We start from the raw sequence: 21,264 nt of genomic DNA on the forward strand, positions 1-21,264 counted from the left end.
AGAACAAGAAACCAAGATGGTGTTCAATGGCTTGGCCAGGGAACGTTATATATGGGGAGATAAGCCAAGTAAGTTTTTAGCTAGAATGCTAAAAAAGAAAAAAGGGAAAAACTTTATTGGGAAAATGCAAAACAAAAATGGTAATATGGTGTTTACTACCAAGGATATAGCGGAAACCTTCAGGATATATTATGAGGGGATATTTGCAGACAAGAACCAGGGAGCAAAAGCCAGGGAAAAAGAGAAGAAGATCAGGGAATTTTTAGGTAAAATTACACTGCCCAAAATAAGCCCCAGCGAGAGGGAGATGCTTGAGAGGCCAGTATCGGAAGAAGAAATAGTGAGAGCGCTTTTAAAATCAGCCCCAGGAAAATCCCCGGGACCAGATGGATTTACAACATCATATTACAAAATATTTAGAGAAGTCCTTGTCCCCAAACTATGCAGATATATGAATGACCTAGGAGAAGATTATAAAATGAGCAAAGGAGGCCTAACGGCAACAATTACATTAATTCAGAAAGAGGGTAAAGATCCATCACAATGCACCAGTTACAGGCCGATTTCGCTGTTAAATACAGATACAAAATTATATGCCAAGGTATTAGCAGAGCGAATTAATGACATCATTGGTCCACCCAGACCAGACGGGGTTCGTAGGGGGCCGGGAGGGTAAGGATAATGGAATAAAGACACTTCTCTTGCTTCAGCGGATGCGACAGGGTGGAACCCCCAGTCTGCTTCTGTCGTTGGACGCACAGAAGGCCTTCGACAGAGTAGACTGGGGGTTTATGTTTCAGACAATGGAAGGGATGGGGTTAGGACCGAAGATGATACAGAAGGTAAGGGTGTTATACAATCATCCAAAGACACGCATAAAAGTTAATGGCCAGGAGTCAGCACATTTCGAAATGGAGAGGGGTACAAGACAGGGGTGTCCGCTGTCACCCCTGTTGTTTGTGCTTTCATTAGAACCTCTCCTAGCGGCAATTAGGGAAAAACCAGAAATAGAAGGGGTAAAAGTGGATAAAGATGAATATAAATACTCCGCATTTGCGGACAATATATTACTCTACATAAATAACTCTAAGACATCTATGCCAAAGTTATTAAGTCTACTGGATCAGTATGGGGAGGTATCCAACTTTAAAATAAATCGGCTGAAATCTGAGATATTGAATATTAACATTAATAAGAAAGAGGCACAAAGTATGCAGCGGGAATGGAAATTCCCGTGGAGGAGTGAACTTAAATATTTGGGCATAAAGTTGACAAAAACAGAGAAGAAAATGTACCGTAGTAATTACATCCCGCTATTGGATGAGATACAAGCAGAGTGCAAGAGATGCAGCTATAGACCATTATCGTGGCTGGGGAGAATAAATTCATTAAAGATGACAATATTCCCAAAAATTTTGTACAGGTTTCAGATGCTGCCATTACCATTGCCCAATGTTTATCTGTCGAAACTAAAATCTGTCCTAATTAGTGATGGACGAACTTCCGACGGGACGTTTCGCGAACGCGAAACGCGAACGGACACAAACGTTCGCGAAAACGACCGTTCGCCGCGGGCTCCATTGACTTCAATGGGAGGCGAATTTCGCAAACCTTTAGGTCGAATTTGCGGCCACGGGGTAATTATTAGGGGGTAGCACGTAGTCCCACCACCTGGACAATAGCATAATACATGTATGAGGTGAATTTGGGATCGATAACTACAAGCATTTTTTTTTTATTTGGGAAATTGTTCTGACAATTCAGGACTATGGAGCTAATGAAGGCAATGGAGGAGAGGGAAGGTCAGGGACCAGGGTAGGCAAACAAGAGGGTGCAGGAGATACAGAGCACTGACAGCAGCACCGTAATACAGAGCACTGACATCAGCACCGTGACATACAGCGCTGACAGCAGCTCCGTGACATACAGCGCTGACAGCAGCTCCGTGACATACAGCGCTGACAGCAGCTCCGTGACATACAGCGCTGACAGCAGCTCCGTGACATACAGCGCTGACAGCAGCTCCGTGACATACAGCGCTGACAGCAGCTCCGTGACATACAGCGCTGACAGCAGCTCCGTGACATACAGCGCTGACAGCAGCTCCGTGACATACAGCGCTGACAGCAGCACCGTAAGCAGCCCCAGGAGGAAGTCAGCACAGCACAGGGATGGTGTGATCCCCTCATAATAAGAACCCCCAGGAGGAAGTCAGCACAGCACAGGGATGGTGGGAGCCCCTCATAATAAGAACACCCAGGAGGAAGTCAGCACAGCACAGGGATGGTGGGAACCCCTCATAATAAGCAGCCCCAGTAGAAATATGACACCGCTCAACCTCTTCAAAGAGGAGGGTAGGGGCATATAGTACGGTGTGCTTTTTTGGGTCAGGGAAGTGAGCCAAATGAATTAAGAAGGTCTGTGTGCTTGATTCCAAAAATTGTTTATAGACATATACATGGTCTACTGATCACATGTGTTGAATTCCTCCGAGATCCATGCCTCATTCATTTTTAGAAATGTGAGGTAGTTAACACTGTGGTGAGCTAGGCGAGTACGCTTATCGGTCACAATCCCCCCTGCTGCGCTGAACGTCCTTTCGGACAGGACACTGGATGAGGGGCAAGCCAACAGTTCGATTGCAAATTGGGCAAGCTCTGGCCAGAGGTCAAGCCTGCCCACCCAGTAGTCTAGGGGTTCATCACTCCTCAGAGCGTCCACATCGGCCGTTAACCCAATGTAGTCGGACACCTGACGGTCTAGGCGTTCCCTGATGCTGGATCCGGATGACACCTGTCGATGGGTCGGCTGAAAGAATGACCTCATATCCGAAGTCACCAACACATCTTCAAACCGGCCTCTTCTTGCAGGCGCTGTTGGATTGGTACCCGCAAATCCTTCTCTGGGAGTGGGAATTGCTCCTCTGCCAGCGCACGCAAAAGCAGAATGCAGCATTTCTCGAAGCAAGGCCTGGAAGTGCTGCATTCTGACAGCCCTCTGCGACGGCGGTAACATTTCCGCCATTTTGTGTTTGTACCGGGGGTCTAAGTACGTTGCCACCCAGTACTGGTCCTTGACCCTCATGCTTTTTATACGGGGGTCCCTATTAAAACACTGGAGCATGAAGGCCCCCATTTGCACTAAAGTGGAAGCGGTGTGGTGGCCTGGCTCCTGCTCATCATCCAGGATAATGTCGTCCTCTTCATTCTCCTCTCCCCATCCTCGCACAACAGGGATCCCAGAAAGGTTTAAAGCATGCTCTTCTTGCTCCTGCTCATCCGCCCCGGCACCATCCTCCTCTGACTCCTCATCAGACTCCTGTTGTTGACTTGTCTCAGATAGAGTAGCCCCCCCTGGGAATTCATCCAGCATTGCGACTTCCTCATCTTCCCGCTCCTGCTCCTCCACAGCCTGATCAATGACACGACGCAATGCACGCTCCAGAAAGAAGGCATAAGGTACCATGTCACTGATGGCGCCATGGCTGCGACTGACCAGTTTGGTGATCTCCTCAAATGGCCGCAGAAGTCTGCATGTGTCGCGCATGAGCAGCCACTGGCGCGGTGAAAAAAAACCCAGCTCCCCAGAACCGTTTCTTTCGCAGAGTTCATACAGGTAGACGTTAACTGCACGTTTCTGCTGGAGCAGCCTATCAAGCATATAGAAGGTTGAGTTCCATCGCGTCGGGCAATCGCAAATAAGACGTCTGACCGGCAGATGGTGTCGCCGCTGAATGTCAGCAAGGCGAGCCATGGCCGTGTAAGATCTTCTGAAATGGGCCGAGATTTTCCTTGCCTGCCGCAAGATGTCCTGGACCCCAGGGTATTTGACAAGGAATCGCTGCACGACCAAGTTTAAGACGTGTGCCATGCACGGCACGTGCGTGATTTTGCCCTGTTTCAATGCGCTAAGCAGATTGGCACCGTTGTCACACACCACTTTACCAACTGTCAAATTGAGCGGTGTTAGCCACTCATCTGCCTGTGAACGCAAAGCTGAAAGGAGTGCCGGGCCAGTGTGGCTCTTTGCTTCCAGGCACAACAGACGCAGCACGGCATGGCAACGTCTCACCTGGCATGTGGAATAGGTTCTGGGGAGCTTGGGCGGTGCAGTGGAAGAGACGCTAGCAGCGGAAAAGGAGGAGGCAGCTGAGGAGGAGAGGGAGGAGGATGGAGTAGGAGGAGGAGAAGAAGAGTCAGGCCTGCATGCAATCCGTGGCGGTAAAACCAAATCTACACGGGTGCCACGGGTTACATGCTTGACGGCCGTCAGAAGGTTCACCCAGTGGGCAGTAAAACTGATATACCTTCCCTGCCCGTGTTTGCTAGACCACGTGTCTGTGGTCAGATGTATCTTGGCACCGACACTGTGTGCCAGAGATACATTCACTTGCCGCTGAACATGGCCATATAGCTCTGGGATGCCCTTCTCTGAGAAATACTTCCTTCCTGGGACCTTCCATTGTGGTGTTCCAATGGCCACAAATTTGCGAAAGGCCTCCGAGTCCACCAGTTTATATGGCAGTAGTTGGCGGGCTATGAGTTCTGACAAGCCAGCCGCCAACCGTTGGGCAAGAGGGTTATCCGGCGTCATCATTTTTTTACGCTCAAACATTAGGCCCACGGAAGCCTGCCTTTTTGCAGAAAAATGTGAGCTTGGCGTGATGGAAGGTGGAGTGGAGGACAATTGTGAGGAGAGAGGAGAAGGAGAAGTAGAAGACGAGGCTGGACGGTGAGAGCCTGCAGTGTGGCTTTGTGTGTTCCGTTGCTCCCACTGGGCTCGGTGATGGCTGCTCATGTGCCTTCTTAAGGCGGTCGTCCCTAGGTGAGTATTGGGCTTACCGCGACTAACGCGTTGACTGCAAAGATTGCAGATGGCAACGCTATTGTCAGCAGCGGACACGTTAAAAAAAGCCCACACTGCGGAGCCATGTGCCGGTGTCCTGGGAGCGCCAGATGTGACCGTACATGGTCGATGACTCGCTCCTGATACATTTGCAGTCTGCTTTGTCCCTGCTGTGCAATGTAAGTCATTGCTGCTTCTCCTCCCTATCTGCTGGTCCATATCTCCCTCTGAACTCCCCTCCTCTTCCTCTCTTGTGGGCACCCACGTGACATCACTAGACACGTCATCATCAACGTCACCTTCCCCACCGCTATAAGTAGAGTAGGCAGCAACACCGGGGACCAACCTCCTCCTTGGGCTGATCTGGGTACTGGCGTCAGACTGCTGAGTAGCGCTTGTTGCTACCTCCTCTTCCTGATCCAATACCAAGAGTGGCTGCGCATCAGAAATGTCCTCTTGATATGGATCGGAAAATAATTCCAGTGACTCAAGCGGAAGGTATGTGGTGGTGGTGGTGGTGGTCGTGTTGTTGGTGGTAGTGTCTTTGGGGGTGCACATAGCAGAGAGTGAAGAAGAGGGTGCAGATCGAGAGGATGAGGAGGGTGCAGAAGAGTAAGGCTGAGCGAGCCACTCAACCAAGTCTGGTGCATCCTTTAAAGTAATTGAACGCACCTTCTGCAACTTCCCACTTTGGCTCAAGCCTGTTGCTCCTGCCCTACCCCTACCACCCCTGCGGAAGGGCCTGCCTCTTCCTCTGCATGTCATTTTTTAAATGACCCTGTGACAAAACTCTGAGTCCCTATACCGCTGAAGGACTGCTGCAGTATAGGTGAGCGGTCAGCAGTGGTGCACGTCAACCCTATCTATTGTGGACCTATAGCGGTCCTTACAGAACAGCAGACTGTACCGCACTCAAGCCTATGTACCGTAGCACCCTATACCAAGTTACCAGTCCTTATAAGAACTTTTGTGGACCAAGCAGGTTGTGTATTAGTGTTTAGCAGACTGTACGTCAGTCCCTATACCGCTGAAGGACTGCTGCAGTATAGGGCAGCGGTCAGCAGTAGTGCACGGCAACCCTATGTATTGTGGACCGATAGCGGTCCTTACAGAACAGCAGACTGTAACGCACTCAGGCCTATGTACCGTAGCACCCTATACCAAGTTACCAGTCCTTATAAGAACTTTTGTGGACCAAGCAGGTTGTGTGTTAGTGATTAGCAGACTGTACGTCAGTCCCTATACCAATGAAGGACTGCTGCAGTATAGGGCAGCGGTCAGCAGTAGTGCACGGCAACCCTATGTATTGTGGACCGATAGCGGTCCTTACAGAACAGCAGACTGTACTGCACTCAGGCCTATGTACCGTAGCACCCTATACCAAGTTACCAGTCCTTATAAAAACTTTTGTGGACCAAGCAGGTTGTGTGTTAGTGTTTAGCAGACTGTGCGTCAGTCCCTATACCGCTGAAGGACTGCTGCAGTATAGGGCAGCGGTCAGCAGTAGTGCACGGCAACCCTATGTATTGTGGACCGATAGCGGTCCTTACAGAACAGCAGACTGTAACGCACTCAGGCCTATGTACCGTAGCACCCTATACCAAGTTACCAGTCCTTATAAGAACTTTTGTGGACCAAGCAGGTTGTGTGTTAGTGATTAGCAGACTGTACGTCAGTCCCTATACCAATGAAGGACTGCTGCAGTATAGGGCAGCGGTCAGCAGTAGTGCACGGCAACCCTATGTATTGTGGACCGATAGCGGTCCTTACAGAACAGCAGACTGTAACGCACTCAGGCCTATGTACCGTAGCACCCTATACCAAGTTACCAGTCCTTATAAGAACTTTTGTGGAACAAGCAGGTTGTGTGTTAGTGATTAGCAGACTGTACGTCAGTCCCTATACCGCTGAAGGACTGCTGCAGTATAGGTGAGCGGTCAGCAGTGGTGCACGTCAACCCTATCTATTGTGGACCGATAGCGGTCCTTACAGAACAGCAGACTGTACCGCACTCAAGCCTATGTACCGTAGCACCCTATACCAAGTTACCAGTCCTTATAAGAACTTTTGTGGACCAAGCAGGTTGTGTATTAGTGTTTAGCAGACTGTACGTCAGTCCCTATACCGCTGAAGGACTGCTGCAGTATAGGGCAGCGGTCAGCAGTAGTGCACGGCAACCCTATGTATTGTGGACCGATAGCGGTCCTTACAGAACAGCAGACTGTAACGCACTCAGGCCTATGTACCGTAGCACCCTATACCAAGTTACCAGTCCTTATAAGAACTTTTGTGGACCAAGCAGGTTGTGTGTTAGTGATTAGCAGACTGTACGTCAGTCCCTATACCAATGAAGGACTGCTGCAGTATAGGGCAGCGGTCAGCAGTAGTGCACGGCAACCCTATGTATTGTGGACCGATAGCGGTCCTTACAGAACAGCAGACTGTACTGCACTCAGGCCTATGTACCGTAGCACCCTATACCAAGTTACCAGTCCTTATAAAAACTTTTGTGGACCAAGCAGGTTGTGTGTTAGTGTTTAGCAGACTGTGCGTCAGTCCCTATACCGCTGAAGGACTGCTGCAGTATAGGGCAGCGGTCAGCAGTAGTGCACGGCAACCCTATGTATTGTGGACCGATAGCGGTCCTTACAGAACAGCAGACTGTAACGCACTCAGGCCTATGTACCGTAGCACCCTATACCAAGTTACCAGTCCTTATAAGAACTTTTGTGGACCAAGCAGGTTGTGTGTTAGTGATTAGCAGACTGTACGTCAGTCCCTATACCAATGAAGGACTGCTGCAGTATAGGGCAGCGGTCAGCAGTAGTGCACGGCAACCCTATGTATTGTGGACCGATAGCGGTCCTTACAGAACAGCAGACTGTACTGCACTCAGGCCTATGTACCGTAGCACCCTATACCAAGTTACCAGTCCTTATAAAAACTTTTGTGGACCAAGCAGGTTGTGTGTTAGTGTTTAGCAGACTGTGCGTCAGTCCCTATACCGCTGAAGGACTGCTGCAGTATAGGGCAGCGGTCAGCAGTAGTGCACGGCAACCCTATGTATTGTGGACCGATAGCGGTCCTTACAGAACAGCAGACTGTAACGCACTCAGGCCTATGTACCGTAGCACCCTATACCAAGTTACCAGTCCTTATAAGAACTTTTGTGGACCAAGCAGGTTGTGTGTTAGTGATTAGCAGACTGTACGTCAGTCCCTATACCAATGAAGGACTGCTGCAGTATAGGGCAGCGGTCAGCAGTAGTGCACGGCAACCCTATGTATTGTGGACCGATAGCGGTCCTTACAGAACAGCAGACTGTACTGCACTCAGGCCTATGTACCGTAGCACCCTATACCAAGTTACCAGTCCTTATAAGAACTTTTGTGGACCAAGCAGGTTGTGTGTTAGTGATTAGCAGACTGTACGTCAGTCCCTATACCAATGAAGGACTGCTGCAGTATAGGGCAGCGGTCAGCAGTAGTGCACGGCAACCCTATGTATTGTGGACCGATAGCGGTCCTTACAGAACAGCAGACTGTACTGCACTCAGGCCTATGTACCGTAGCACCCTATACCAAGTTACCAGTCCTTATAAGAACTTTTGTGGACCAAGCAGGTTGTGTATTAGTGTTTAGCAGACTGTGCGTCAGTCCCTATACCGCTGAAGGACTGCTGCAGTATAGGGCAGCGGTCAGCAGTAGTGCACGGCAACCCTATGTATTGTGGACCGATAGCGGTCCTTACAGAACAGCAGACTGTACCGCACCCAAGCCTATGTACCGTAGCACCCTAGACAGACCAAGTTACCAGTCCTGATAAAGAGCTTTGTGGAACAAGTGAGTTGTGAATGATTAGCAGACTGCAGCAGAAGGGCAGCAGTCAAGTATAATATTCTTTCTATATTTGGAAGAAAGAATATTATACGTGTACAAGCCTATTACCGTACCACTGATACCAGTCCTGAAAAGAACCTTTGTGGAACTAATAGTAACAGCAAGTCTTTAAAATTATCCTCACTGCCTGACACACTGCTTCCTGCCTGTCCCTATACAAATTGGCAAAAAAGAGTAGGCTGGAACGATTAGCTGGAACAGCTCTTTTGTGGACCTGATAGTAACAGCTAATGATGATGATGATGATGATGATGAAGAAAGACTAATCTGGCTGAGCTGTCCCTAAAATAGCAGCATACAGCGCTCTGTCCCTTTATCTAAACTGACAAAAGAAACTCAGGCTGCTGACCTAACACCTATACCAGTCCTGAAAAGAACTTTTGTGTACCAAATAGCTAGCGTTTTCTCTGTCCCTACTCCACACAGGATCCTTTCCCTACAGTGACAGAAGAAAGAATGTAAAATGGCCACCGGATCGGGTGTATTTATAGGTTAGGGGGAATGTCCAAGTGTCCATGAGCTGTCATGTCTCAATTGGTTGTCCTGTAACACATGATAAACGTGTCACGAAAGGTTAAAGTTCTTGTATACATTAAACACGTAAGTCCGCCGGGGCGAACGACGGAAAAAGGCGTTCGAACCCGCGGACGGCGAAAGTCGGAAATTCGCCGCGAAACGACCGCCGGGCGAACCGTTCGGCCATCACTAGTCCTAATGAAATTTGTTTGGAAAAATAAAAAAGCTAGGGTGGCTTTCGCTACCTTACGACAACCAAAGAATAGGGGTGGATTAGCAATTCCAGACGTACAGACTTATTATGAAGCAGTAGTGTTGTCTAGGGTGAGTGAATGGACTAAGAAGGATAACACAGAGAAAAGGTGGGTAAGCTTGGAACACGTAATATGTAGAGCACGCTTGGGGAAGCAAATTTGGAATCCCCCACACAAGAGGAGTATATTTTTAGAAGGAAATAGTATTACACGAAACACTTTGCGGATTTGGGACAAGATATATAGGCATTTTAATGGGAAATATAATTCACCACTTATAGCATTAAAAAATAACAAATATTTTTTACCTGGGTGTCAAGAGATTGGAGGGAATTGGGTGAAGGAGGAGGCACAACTAAAAGATGTAATGAGAATGGGAGGTATAGCACCATATCAAGAGTTGGCACAAAAAAAAGAGATGATGGTAATTGATGGATGGAGGTACGCGCAGCTCTCCTGCTTTATAAAAAAATTGCCGCCGCGGATTCGAGCGGCGGAAGAGTTGACTCCCTTGGAAAAGCTATGTACATCAAAGACGCCAAGGAAGAACGTTTCGAGATGGTATAAAATGCTGTTGGAGGGAGTAGAGCTGGGGGTGCCTGCGTTCATCAAAAAATGGGAGAGGGAACTTGGGACACAAATAGATAATGTAACAATAGGAAAAATATTTAAATTAGTTCATAGTTCGGCTGTAGACTCCAAAACGGCGGAAATGAGTTATAAATGTTTGACGAGATGGTACTACACCCCAGAAAAGAACAGTAAATTTCAACTGGATAGTGCCAGGGAATGTTGGCGTGGATGTAAGGAGTTGGGAACGATGACACATCTGTGGTGGGGTTGCCCAAAGATAAAAAAAGTATTGAAACCAAATCTTAGTATATATTAAAGAGATTACTAATAAGGCTGTGAGTGCTGACCCCTGGGTAGTGTTATTTCATGGGACAAAAACTGGGGTTGAACAATATAAGGAATCTGTGGTCCCACACCCGTTGAACGTGGGAAAAAAATTAATACCCAAAAAATGGCACGAGAAGGAGGCGCCGTCAATGTGGGAATGGGTGGATACGGTGGAAGAGATCTATAAGATGGAGTGTTTGAGAGGTAGTCTGGAAGAGAGGAGTAATAAACACATTATGGAGAAATGGAAGTGCTGGCAAGAATTTAAGAAGAAATGGCTTATCTCAGAGGGGTTGAGGCGATAAGGCCCCACATGGGTACAAATAAGGTACAAATAAGGTACAAATAAGGTACAAATAGGGAAAAGAAGGAAAAGGTGGTCCACAGAATAGGTAGGAGGAGGGGGGTGGAGGAAGGGTGGGGATGTTAGTGGAAATAGAGGGTGGGAGGGGAAAGATTGGGTTTTAGATGTGTACCGAAGTATGTATGGTAAAGAAGCTAAATTAATAAGCCTGGGGTTTAAAAAAAAAAATGCCACAATGATGTGATTGTATGGAAGGGACGCTGAGCGTTAAGCTGAGGTTGGTCCTATGGCTATTAATTGATTTCACTGAGTTGGCACTAAAAAAAAAAATATATATATATATATATATATAAAAAATAAAAAATTACTGGCAAGCTATAACTCACTGTATCAGATTGGTCACCTCTATTTCAATCCCCCAGTCCATTGAAATGTGCTTGTTGCATTTGGTTGAATCTTTGGCCACTACTAGGGCTATACGAACTCTTCTCACCCTATTGTTTTATGCTAAAAAAACAAATTGTTCTATCATGGAAGAGTTTGTCTACCCCAACCTTGGAGACCTGGAAATCTTTGGTCCACAAAGCAGTGCCATTTTATAACGCCACCTACTTGAGCAGAGGGGCTCTTGCCAAGTTCGATAAGGTTTGGGGAGGGTGGATGGCTTCTGTGGACACAGTTTCGAATTAACTTCATGATCAGCTACACTTACTGATCCTGGGATTTCCTGCAGAGTTCTGCAGAATAGTTTTTGGAGTGCTAGAAAAGTGCTGGTTAGCTGGAGACCAATGCAAAGATTTTCCCAATAGATGGCCTTTTCCTATAACTTGAGGTTATGGTTTATTTTTTTGTGAGGGAATGGGGGAATCGGGGAGGGAAGGACCACATGAGTAGACATTCTCCTGTACGATAGAACGTAGAGTCACCAAACGGAATCATTATAAATCATACCTCCGGCTGGAGGATAATATAGTGGGCACATCTGTCTAGGCAAGACTGTACCAGAGCTGGGTTATCACCCTTTTGTATTTGTTGTGTTCCCCCCCCCCCCCCCCATTGTTTACACTGGGATGTTTTTTATGCTGTAACCAGTGTCTGTTTCCGCTTATGCGGGTTACTGTTTTGTTTGTATGTAAAAAAAAAAACTCAATAAAAAGTAATTTACAAAAAAAGAAGAAAGAAAAAGAATGTAGAGGGGGTCAAGAGAGATTAGTAAAAAAAAAGGTAAAGAGTAGGGGGGGAGAGGGTACCCCTCTCAATTAGGTGTTCCCACTGTGAACACTAGCCTAAGTGCCAGTAATATCCTGGAACTCTTGAGAGCTGCGGAAGACACTCCAAGGTAGTAATGTGTTTATACAATCTAGGTAGGACGAGACGTCAACCTACATCTGTCAGACAGGGATTAAATGAATGAGGGAAGTTGCTATTTTTAAGAGCCGATATTCAGAGAGAGTCAAGCAAGCGAGAGGCAATGCCTGGCAGGTTTAGTGAAAGATGACCTGTAGGGAGAATTGTTGTGAGTCTGTGGTGTCTTAAATAACAGTAATAGTATGATGGAGCTAAACATACCACATGCCCCCTTCCAGCCAGGGGATAGGGACATGTATCAACAAGCAGAGCATTCCAAAAAGGTTTGACTTATTACTGTTATTAAAGGGAGTTGAGACACAGCAGACCTTTATCTCTGGTGAAGAGGGGTACCCCCGAAATGCATCAGATTCTGCTACACATCATTGGACTTCATCTGTATCTGTTGAGGGCCACAGGTTGTGATCAAAGTTCCTTCTGTTTCATGTTATGAGCCTAATGCCCCATACACACGGTCGGACATACCGTCCACAAAATCCGTCGGATTTTGGACGAAATTTGTGTTGCATACACACGGTCGCACAAAGTTGTCAGAAAATCCGATCGTTCTGCACGAGGGGACGTCAAACATGTATGTTGGGACTATAAACGGGCCCGTAGCCAATAGCTTTCGTCGCTTAGTTTATTCTGAGTAGGGATGAGCTTGATGTTCGAGTCGAACATACGTTCAACTCGAACATCGGCTGTTCGCACGTTCGGCGAATACCGAACGTTATGGGCCGTTCGCGCCAAATTCGCGTGGCGCTCACAGCCCACAATGCACTGCTCCATCGCAGTGCATTGCTGGCTCATGATTGGCCAAGCATGCACTGTGACCCCACATGCTTGGCCAATCACAGCGCCGTCAGTGAGGAGAGCCATGTGGCCAATCATAGCTCAGGCTGTGTAGTACACGCCCCACACTATATAAAGCTGCCAGCGCAGCGGCCTTGTGTAGTGTGTTGGTGTCTGTAGGAGTTAGTGGGTGTTCTCTGTGTACCTTCAACACAGTATACACTGTTTGTTATCGGCTGATTTAGCGTTCTTGCTCTTCTGTAATTGAGCTTTTAGCAATCTGCAGGAGTTTGTGGGTGTTGTCTGCGTGCCCTGACCCCAGTATACACCATTATATCCCCCTATATAGCTAGCTATATTACTCTTCTGTAATAGAGCTTTCAGTCAGTTGTAGGAGATTGTGCGTGTTGTCTGCGTGAGCTGACCGCACTATACACCATTATATCCATCTATATAGCTAGCTATATTGCTCTTCTCTAATAGAGCTTTCAGTCAGTTGTAGGAGATTGTGTGTGTTGTCTGCATGTCCTGACCGCAGTATACACCATTATATTCACCTATATAGCTAGCTATATTGCTCTTCTGTAATAGAGCTTACAGTCAGTTGTAAGAGATTGTGCGTGTTGTCTGCGTGCCCTGACCGCACTATACACCATTATATCCACCTATATAGCTAGCTATATTGCTCTTCTGTAATAGAGCTTTCAGTCAGTTGTAGGAGATTGTGTGTGTTGCCTGCGTGCCCTGACCGCACTATACACCATTATATCCCCCTATATAGCTAGCTATATTGCTCTTCTGTAATAGAGCTTTCAGTCAGTTGTAGGAGATTGTGCGTGTTGTCTGCGTGCCCTGACCGCAGTATACACCATTATATCCACCTATATAGCTAGCTATATTGCTCTTCTGTAATAGAGCTTTCAGTCAGTTGTAGGAGATTGTGCGTGTTGTCTGCGTGCCCTGACCGCACTATACACCATTATATCCACCTATATAGCTAGCTATATTGCTCTTCTGTAATAGAGCTTTCAGTCAGTTGTAGGAGATTGTGGGTGTTGTCTGTGTGACCTGACTGCACTATACACCAATATATCCACCTATATAGCTAGCTATATTGCTCTTCTGCAGGAGTTAGTTGGTGTTGTGTGCCTCCAGCACAGCACAATATACACCAGTATCTACCCTTTAATTCCTGTTCTATAATAAAGGCATCTGCAGGAGTTAGCGGGTGTTGTGTGCCTCCAGCACAATATATACTACCCAAATGCTGGTTTTCCCATCTCCCTTCAGGCCATTACCATGTCTGGAAGGCCAACAAGGAGAGACAGACAGGCAGGAGCCGATAAAAGAGGGCAAGCAGGCTCTGTGTCTAGAGACAACAGTGCTGGTCGTGGACGCGGTGCATCGTCATCATCAGCACGTGGCCATGGGACACGCTTGTCAGTCTTTTTAGCAGCTGGACATGTTGAGCCACATCATGCCGAAGACTTGGTAGAGTGGATGACCAAGCCCTCTTCATCCTCCTCATCCTCTCTCACCCAGGCTCAGGGTACTAGCAAAGCAGCTGCCAAAGCATCGTCTTACCTCATCTCAATGTCATCATCAGTGACTCCTTCCCTAGACCCACCACGTCCTCCTGAGGAGTCCCCAGAACTCTTTGAGCACAGTGTTGGGTACATACTCCAGGAGGATGCCCAGTGTTTTGTAGGCTCTGATGATGATACTCAGCTAGAGGAAGGCAGTAGTGTGAGCACAGAGAGAGGGGATGCTCAAGAAGGACAGCAATCTGGCAGTCATGTTCCACCAGCTGCAGCATACTGCCAGGTTTGCTCCAGTGATGAAGAGGGAGGGGATGATGAGGGCACTGACTCCACGTGGGTGCCTGGTAGGAGAGAGGAGGAGTAGGAGGCACATGTCCAATGAGGCAGGATGCCCTCCGGGGGCCAGCTTAGGGGCAGCACACTGACTGAATCACACCGTAGAGCTCCGCTTATGCAGGGTGCTGCCTCTGCGCATTATTCTAAAAGTTCTTTGGTGTGGGCCTTTTTTGAGATGAGTGCATCAGATCGCACCGCTGCTATTTGCAACATATGTCTCAAGTGTATCTCGCGTGGCCAAAACATCAGCCGCTTGGGCACCACATGCTTGACCAGACATATGTTGACCTGCCATGCAGCTCGTTGGCAAGCGTACCTCAAAGACCCACACCAAAGAACAAAGCGGACCTCTCCTTGCTCCTCATCAGCTGGGATCTCCAACCCCACTACACCTTAAGTCCTTTCTGAAACCTGCTCTGAGAGGAATGAAGGTGTAGAATTAGGTGTGTCACAGCCAAGGGCTTCCGGGCACTCTGCTAGCAGTACACCCACGTCCAATTATAGCAGGCAAATTTCCCTGCCCCAGCTGCTGGACCGTCGAAAGAAGTTCACTCCCAGCCATCCACATGCCCCGCGGTTGAGTGCTAGCTTGGCTAAATTGCTAACACTTCAACTGCTGCCTTTTCAGTTGGTAGACTCGGCCCCCTTCCATGAATTTGTACAATGTGCGGTTCCTCAGTGGCAGGTCCCCAAACGCCACTTTTTCTCATGGAAGGCGATTCCGGCTCTCTACCGGCATGTGGAAGGCAATGTCCTTGCCTCGCTGGACAGGGCGGTCAGCAGTAAGGTGCATATTACCGCTGACTCATGGTCCAGCAGGCATGGACGGGGACGTTACCTGTCTTTCACGGCCCATTGGGTTACTTTTCTGGCAGCTGGGAAGGATGCAGGACAAGGTGCAGTAGTATTGGAGGTTGTTCCACCACCACGCCTCCAAAATGCTACTACTGGTTGTGACACACCTCTCTCCTCCACCCCCTCCTCTTCTTCTTCCTCCATGGCCTCTCCCAGTGCTCTGTCCTCAGAATCAGCGGTACTCTGTAGGCGTTCAAGGGGCTACGCAAGTACGCAGGCAAAACTATGCCATGCCGTGCTTGCGCTGGCTTGTTTGGGGGACAGGAGCCACACTGGGGCAGATATTTTGTCAGCTCTGCAGGGGCAGGCCAAGAGGTGGTTGATGCCACGCCAGCTTAAGCCAGGAATGGTGGTTTGCGACAATGGCACCAACCTCCTCTCTGCCCTTCCGACAGGGACAATTGACCCATGTGCCCTGTGTAGCTCACATCCTTAACCTGGTGGTGCAGCGGTTCTTGGGCAGGTACCCGGGCTTACAGGATGTCCTGAAGCAGGCCAGGAAAGTCTGTGTGCATTTCCGCCGATCATTTAATGCCTGTACTCGGCTGGCTGAGCTCCAAAAGGAGTTGAACCTGCCCAAGAACCGCCTTATATGTGACATGCCCACCAAGTGGAACTCAACGTTGGCCATGCTGCAGCGGCTGCACACACAGCAGAGGGCCATCAATGAGTACCTGTACGACTACGGCACCAGGACAGGGTCAGGGGAGCTCGGTTTTTTCTCACCATGCCAGTGGGGCATGATCAGGGATGCATGCACTGTCCTGTCACCGTTTGAGGAGGCCACAAGGATGGTGAGCAGTGACAGTGCATGCATCAGTGACACTGTACCTCTTGTCCACCTGTTGGAGCATACGCTGTGTGGAATAATGGACAGGGCACTTGAGGCAGAACAGAGGCAGGAAGAGGAGGACTTCCTTGCCTCTCAAGGCCCCCTTTATCCAGACAGTGTTCCTGCTGTCCCACCCATCACACAGGAAGAGGAGGAGGAGGATGATTGTGTCAGCATGGAGGTGGAGGCTGGCACTCAGCATCAGCAGCAGCAGCAGTCTTGTAGGGATGATTTACAGTCCCAAGAAACCCGTGGACTTGTACGTGGCTGGGAGGAGGTAGCTGCGGATCATGTTGTCCTTAGTGACCCAGAGGACTCCAGACCGAATGCCTCAGCTAACCTACACTGCATGGCCTCCCTGATCCTGCAAAGCCTGCGGAAGTATCCTCGTATTCTTCGGATCAAAGAGAGGAGCAGAGGATGAGACATCTCCGGGAGGCCTTGCAGAAAGGTCTGTGCAACGCATTCCCATAGACTGGGAGGTTAAAAACTCCTGGTCCTGGACAACGTGTTGCTGAGGCATCGGTCAGAAGGAGCGGTGGAGAAGGTGGCCGTCTGACCGATGCATTCAGACAATTTTTTAGTCCGCAGCCCCAAGGTATGACCGGTTCCAGCAACCATCGCCAGCGTCTGATTTACATGGTGCAGGAATACCTAGGGGCAAGGTCAGACTTGGACACCTTTCCCACCGAAAATCCTCTGGCTTACTGGGTCTTGAGGATGGATCACTGGCCAGAACTTGCACAGTATGCAATTGAGCTACTGGCCTGTCCTGAATCCAGGGTTCTTTCGGAACGCACCTTCAGTGCTGATGGTGGCTTTGTTACCGATCACAGGGTGCACCTGTCCACCGACTCGGTTGATCGACTGACCTTCATAAAGATGAATCAGTCTTGGATCACCCACAGCTACCAAGCACCTGAAGCTGATGTAACGAATATTTTTTTTTTTTGAAATATCACATCCCTTCAAGACTGCCTATGCTGATACTGAGTGACTGTCCTGTTATGTTGATTGTCTATCCTCTTCCTCCTCCGCTGATATGTTGGAAGAACATTTTTGCTTCTGGGTGATGCCACCAGCCCAATTTTTCAGTCCCTGTTTAACAGGGGCGTTTAATTACAATTTTTGATGCAATGCTTTGCAGCAGGGCTCATTCCTGCACTACAACTAGAGTATATGGGAGAAGTTGCAGTGTCGTGGCACCAGCACCAGTGCCTAAGGCCCAATTTTTCAGCCCCTGTTTAACAAGAGCATTTAATTACAATTTTTGATGCAATGCTTTGCAGCCGGGCTCATTCCTGCACTACAACTAGAGTATATGGGAGAGGTTGCAGTGTCGTGGCACCAGCACCAGTGCCACCAGCCCAATTTTTCACCCCCTGTTTAACAGGGCGTTTAATTACAATTTTTGATGCAATGCTTTGCAGCAGGGCTCATTCCTGCACTACAACTAGAGTATATGAGAGAGGTTGCAGTGTCGTGGCACCAGCACCAGTGCCTAAGGCCCAATTTTTCAGCCCCTGTTTAACAGGGGCGTTTAGTTACAATTTTTCATGCAATGCTTTGCAGCCGGGCTCATTCCTGCACTACAACTAGAGTATATGGGAGAGGTTGCAGTGTCGTGGCACCAGCACCAGTGCCTAAGGCCCAATTTTTCAGCCCCTGTTTAACAGGGGCATGTAATTACAATTCTTGATATAATATTTCACAGCAGGGCCCGTTCCTTTGCCCACCGAGAGTAACTGTGAGGACTTATAGTGTTGTGGCACCAGCACCAGCACCACAACCACCAAAGGTCCAATTTTTCTACCACTGTTGAACAATGGCATGTAATTACAATTCTTGATATAATCGTTTACAGCAGGGCGCTCCAGCGCCCACCAAGAGTCACTTTGAGGGCTTACAATGTTGTGGCAACACCAACACCTTGTTCCTCCATTTCTGCAGAGCATATAGGGCAGGCCCCTACTTTCAAACATCCAACTTATAAACGTCTCCTACTTGCAAACGGAAGGAGACAATAGGAAGTGAGATGAAAAAAGACGGACGGCAAAAAAATTATACAGGGATGGTAACCCTTCCTTATGTTTTCCAAAAAGCTTAAAAATAGATTTTTTGACTGGAGCTACACTTTAAAAATTAACCAGTTCTAAATTACAAACAGATTCTACTTAACACAACAAACCTACACAGTCCCTGTCTTGTTTGCACCGCCTGTATGCTGCTGTTCTGAGTATATAGGGCCTGGGGGCCCCACGTCTTTCCTTTTTTTAATATGGGTACGGGGTCCCCCTTAATATGCGTACAAGACCCAAAGGGGCTGGTAATGGGCAGGGGGGCTACCCATGCCATTTTTCTCAATTCATTTAAAGGAATATTTTACTTTTTTTTTCACTTTAATCGTCATTAAAATCAGTGCTCCCGCCAAAACGGCGATTTTTAAAAACATTTTAGGCAGTGACCCATGTCCCTTGGGGCAGGAGCCAGGTCCCCAAACCCTTTTTAGGACAGTATCTTGCATATTAGCCATTAAAATTAGCAGTTTTTATTTTGAACGTTCGAGTCCCATAGACTTCAATGGGGTTCTAAAGTTCGTACGAATTTGCACTCTGTTCGAAAGTTCTGATGCGAACCGAACTGGGGGGTGTTCGGCTCATCCCTAATTCTGAGCATGCATGGCACTTTGTCTGTCGGAATTGTCTACACACGATCGGAATTTATGCAATTGGATTTTGTTGTCAGAAAATTTTAGATCCTGCTCTCAAACTTTGTGCGTCGGAAAATCCGATGGAATGGTGTATATCCAATTAGCTGACACAGTTGTTTCTGATAAAAATCTTCCCTGCTGTGTCTCCTAAGAGCTGCCGAATACTGCTCTGTGTGGTTATCTTCTGGCACTGTGAGAGTTAACAGCATTTGCAGTTACTGAGAAAAGTTGCACCGCACACCTATTCTTTTCTGCCCCCTCTGCCATTCACAGAACTCCCACTATTATTGCCCCATAATGCAACGCATTTTGTGAATAGAGACGGAGCTGTTGAATTACAGAATCTCACCTGTTCATTCACAGAAAATGATGATGAATGATGGAGAAGGTAGCAGGGGGCAGGCAAACAGCGCAACTTTTCCTACTAGCAGTGGCTGCTGTTAACCTTTACAGCACCAGAAGGCAGTAGCTCATGACTAGGGATGAGCTCGGTGTTCGATGCATGTTTGACTCGAACAACAGGTGTTCGCCCGTTCGGCGAAGCCATAACTTTGTGGGCCATTCGTGCCATATTCGGATCATGTCATCCTTAGTGACCCAGAGGGCTCCGGACCAAATACCTCAGCTAACCTATGCTGCATGGCCTCCCTGATCCTAAAAAGCCCGCGGAAGGATCCTTGTATTCTTCGGATCAAGGAAAGGGATCATTACTGGCTGGCAACTCTCCTTGATCCAAAAGTAAAGTTGCGGATCTTATCTTGCCATTGCAGAGGGAGCAGAGGATGAGACATCTTCGGGAGGCCTTGCAGAAAGGTCTGTGCAACGTGTTCCCAGAGACTGGGAGGTTACAAACTCCTGGTCCTGGACAATGTGTTGCTGAGGCTTCAGTCAGTCACAGAAGGAGCGGTGGAAAAGGTGGCAATCTGACCAATGCGTTCAGACAATTTTTTAGTCTGCAGCCCCAAGGTATGATCGGTTCCAGTAACCATCGCCAGTGTCTGATTTACATGGTGCAGGAATACCTAGGGGCAAGGTCAGACTTGGACAATTTTCCCACTGAAAATCATCTGGGTTACTAAGTCTTGAGGATGGATCACTGGCCAGAGCTTGCACAGTATGCAATTGAGCTACTGGCCTGTCCTACATCCAGCGTTCTTTCGGAACGCACATTCAATGCTGCTGGAGACTTTGTAACCGATCACGGGGTGGGCCTGTCCACCGACTCAGTTGATCATCTGACCTTCATAAAGATGAATCAGTCTTGGATCACCACCAGCTACCAAGCACCTGAAGCTGATGTAACCAAATAATTTTTTTGGAAATGTCACATCCCTTCAAGACTGCCTATGCTGATGCTGAGTGACCGCCCTGTTATGTTGACTGACTATCCTCTTTCTCCACAATGATTCTGCTCTGTTTAACAGGGGCGTTTAATTACAATTGTTCTTGCAATGCTTTGCAGCAGGGCTCATTCCTGCACTCCAACTAGAGTATCTGGGAGAGGTTGCAGTGTCGTGGCACCAGCACCAGTGCCTAAGCCCCAATTTTTCAGCCCCTGTTTAACAAGAGCATTTAATTACAATTTTTGATGCAATATTTTGCAGGAGGGTTCGTTGCTGCGCTCAACTACAATATTTGTGAGTGGTTGCAGTGTTGTGGCACCAGCACCAGTGCCTAAGGCCCAATTTTTCAGCCCATGTTTAACAGGGGCATGTAATTACAATTTTTGATGCAATACTTTGCAGCAGGGCTCATTCCTGCTCTTCAACTAGAGTTTCTGTGAGGTGCTGCAGTGTTGTGGCACCAGTGCCTAAGGCCCAATTTTTCAGCCCCTGTTTAACAGGTGCATGTAATTACAATTTTTGATATAATATTTCACAGCAGGGCCCGTTCCAGCACCCACCAAGAGTAACTGTGAGGACTTACAGTGTTGTGGCACCAGCACCACCACCACCAAAGGCCCAGTTTTTCTACCACTGTTCAACAATGGCATGTAATTACAATTCTTGATATAGTAGTTCACAGCAAGGCGTTCCAGCACCCACCAAGAGTCACTTTGAGGGCTTACAGTGTTGTGGCAACACCAACACCTTAGGCCCCCATTTCTGCAGAGCATATAGGGCAGGCCCC

The sequence above is a fragment of the Lithobates pipiens genome, unplaced genomic scaffold (assembly GCF_037356315.1).
Source record: "Lithobates pipiens isolate NorthernLeopardFrog02 unplaced genomic scaffold, aLitPip1_a1.2 Scaffold_30, whole genome shotgun sequence".
Classification (NCBI taxonomy): Eukaryota; Metazoa; Chordata; class Amphibia; order Anura; family Ranidae; genus Lithobates; species Lithobates pipiens.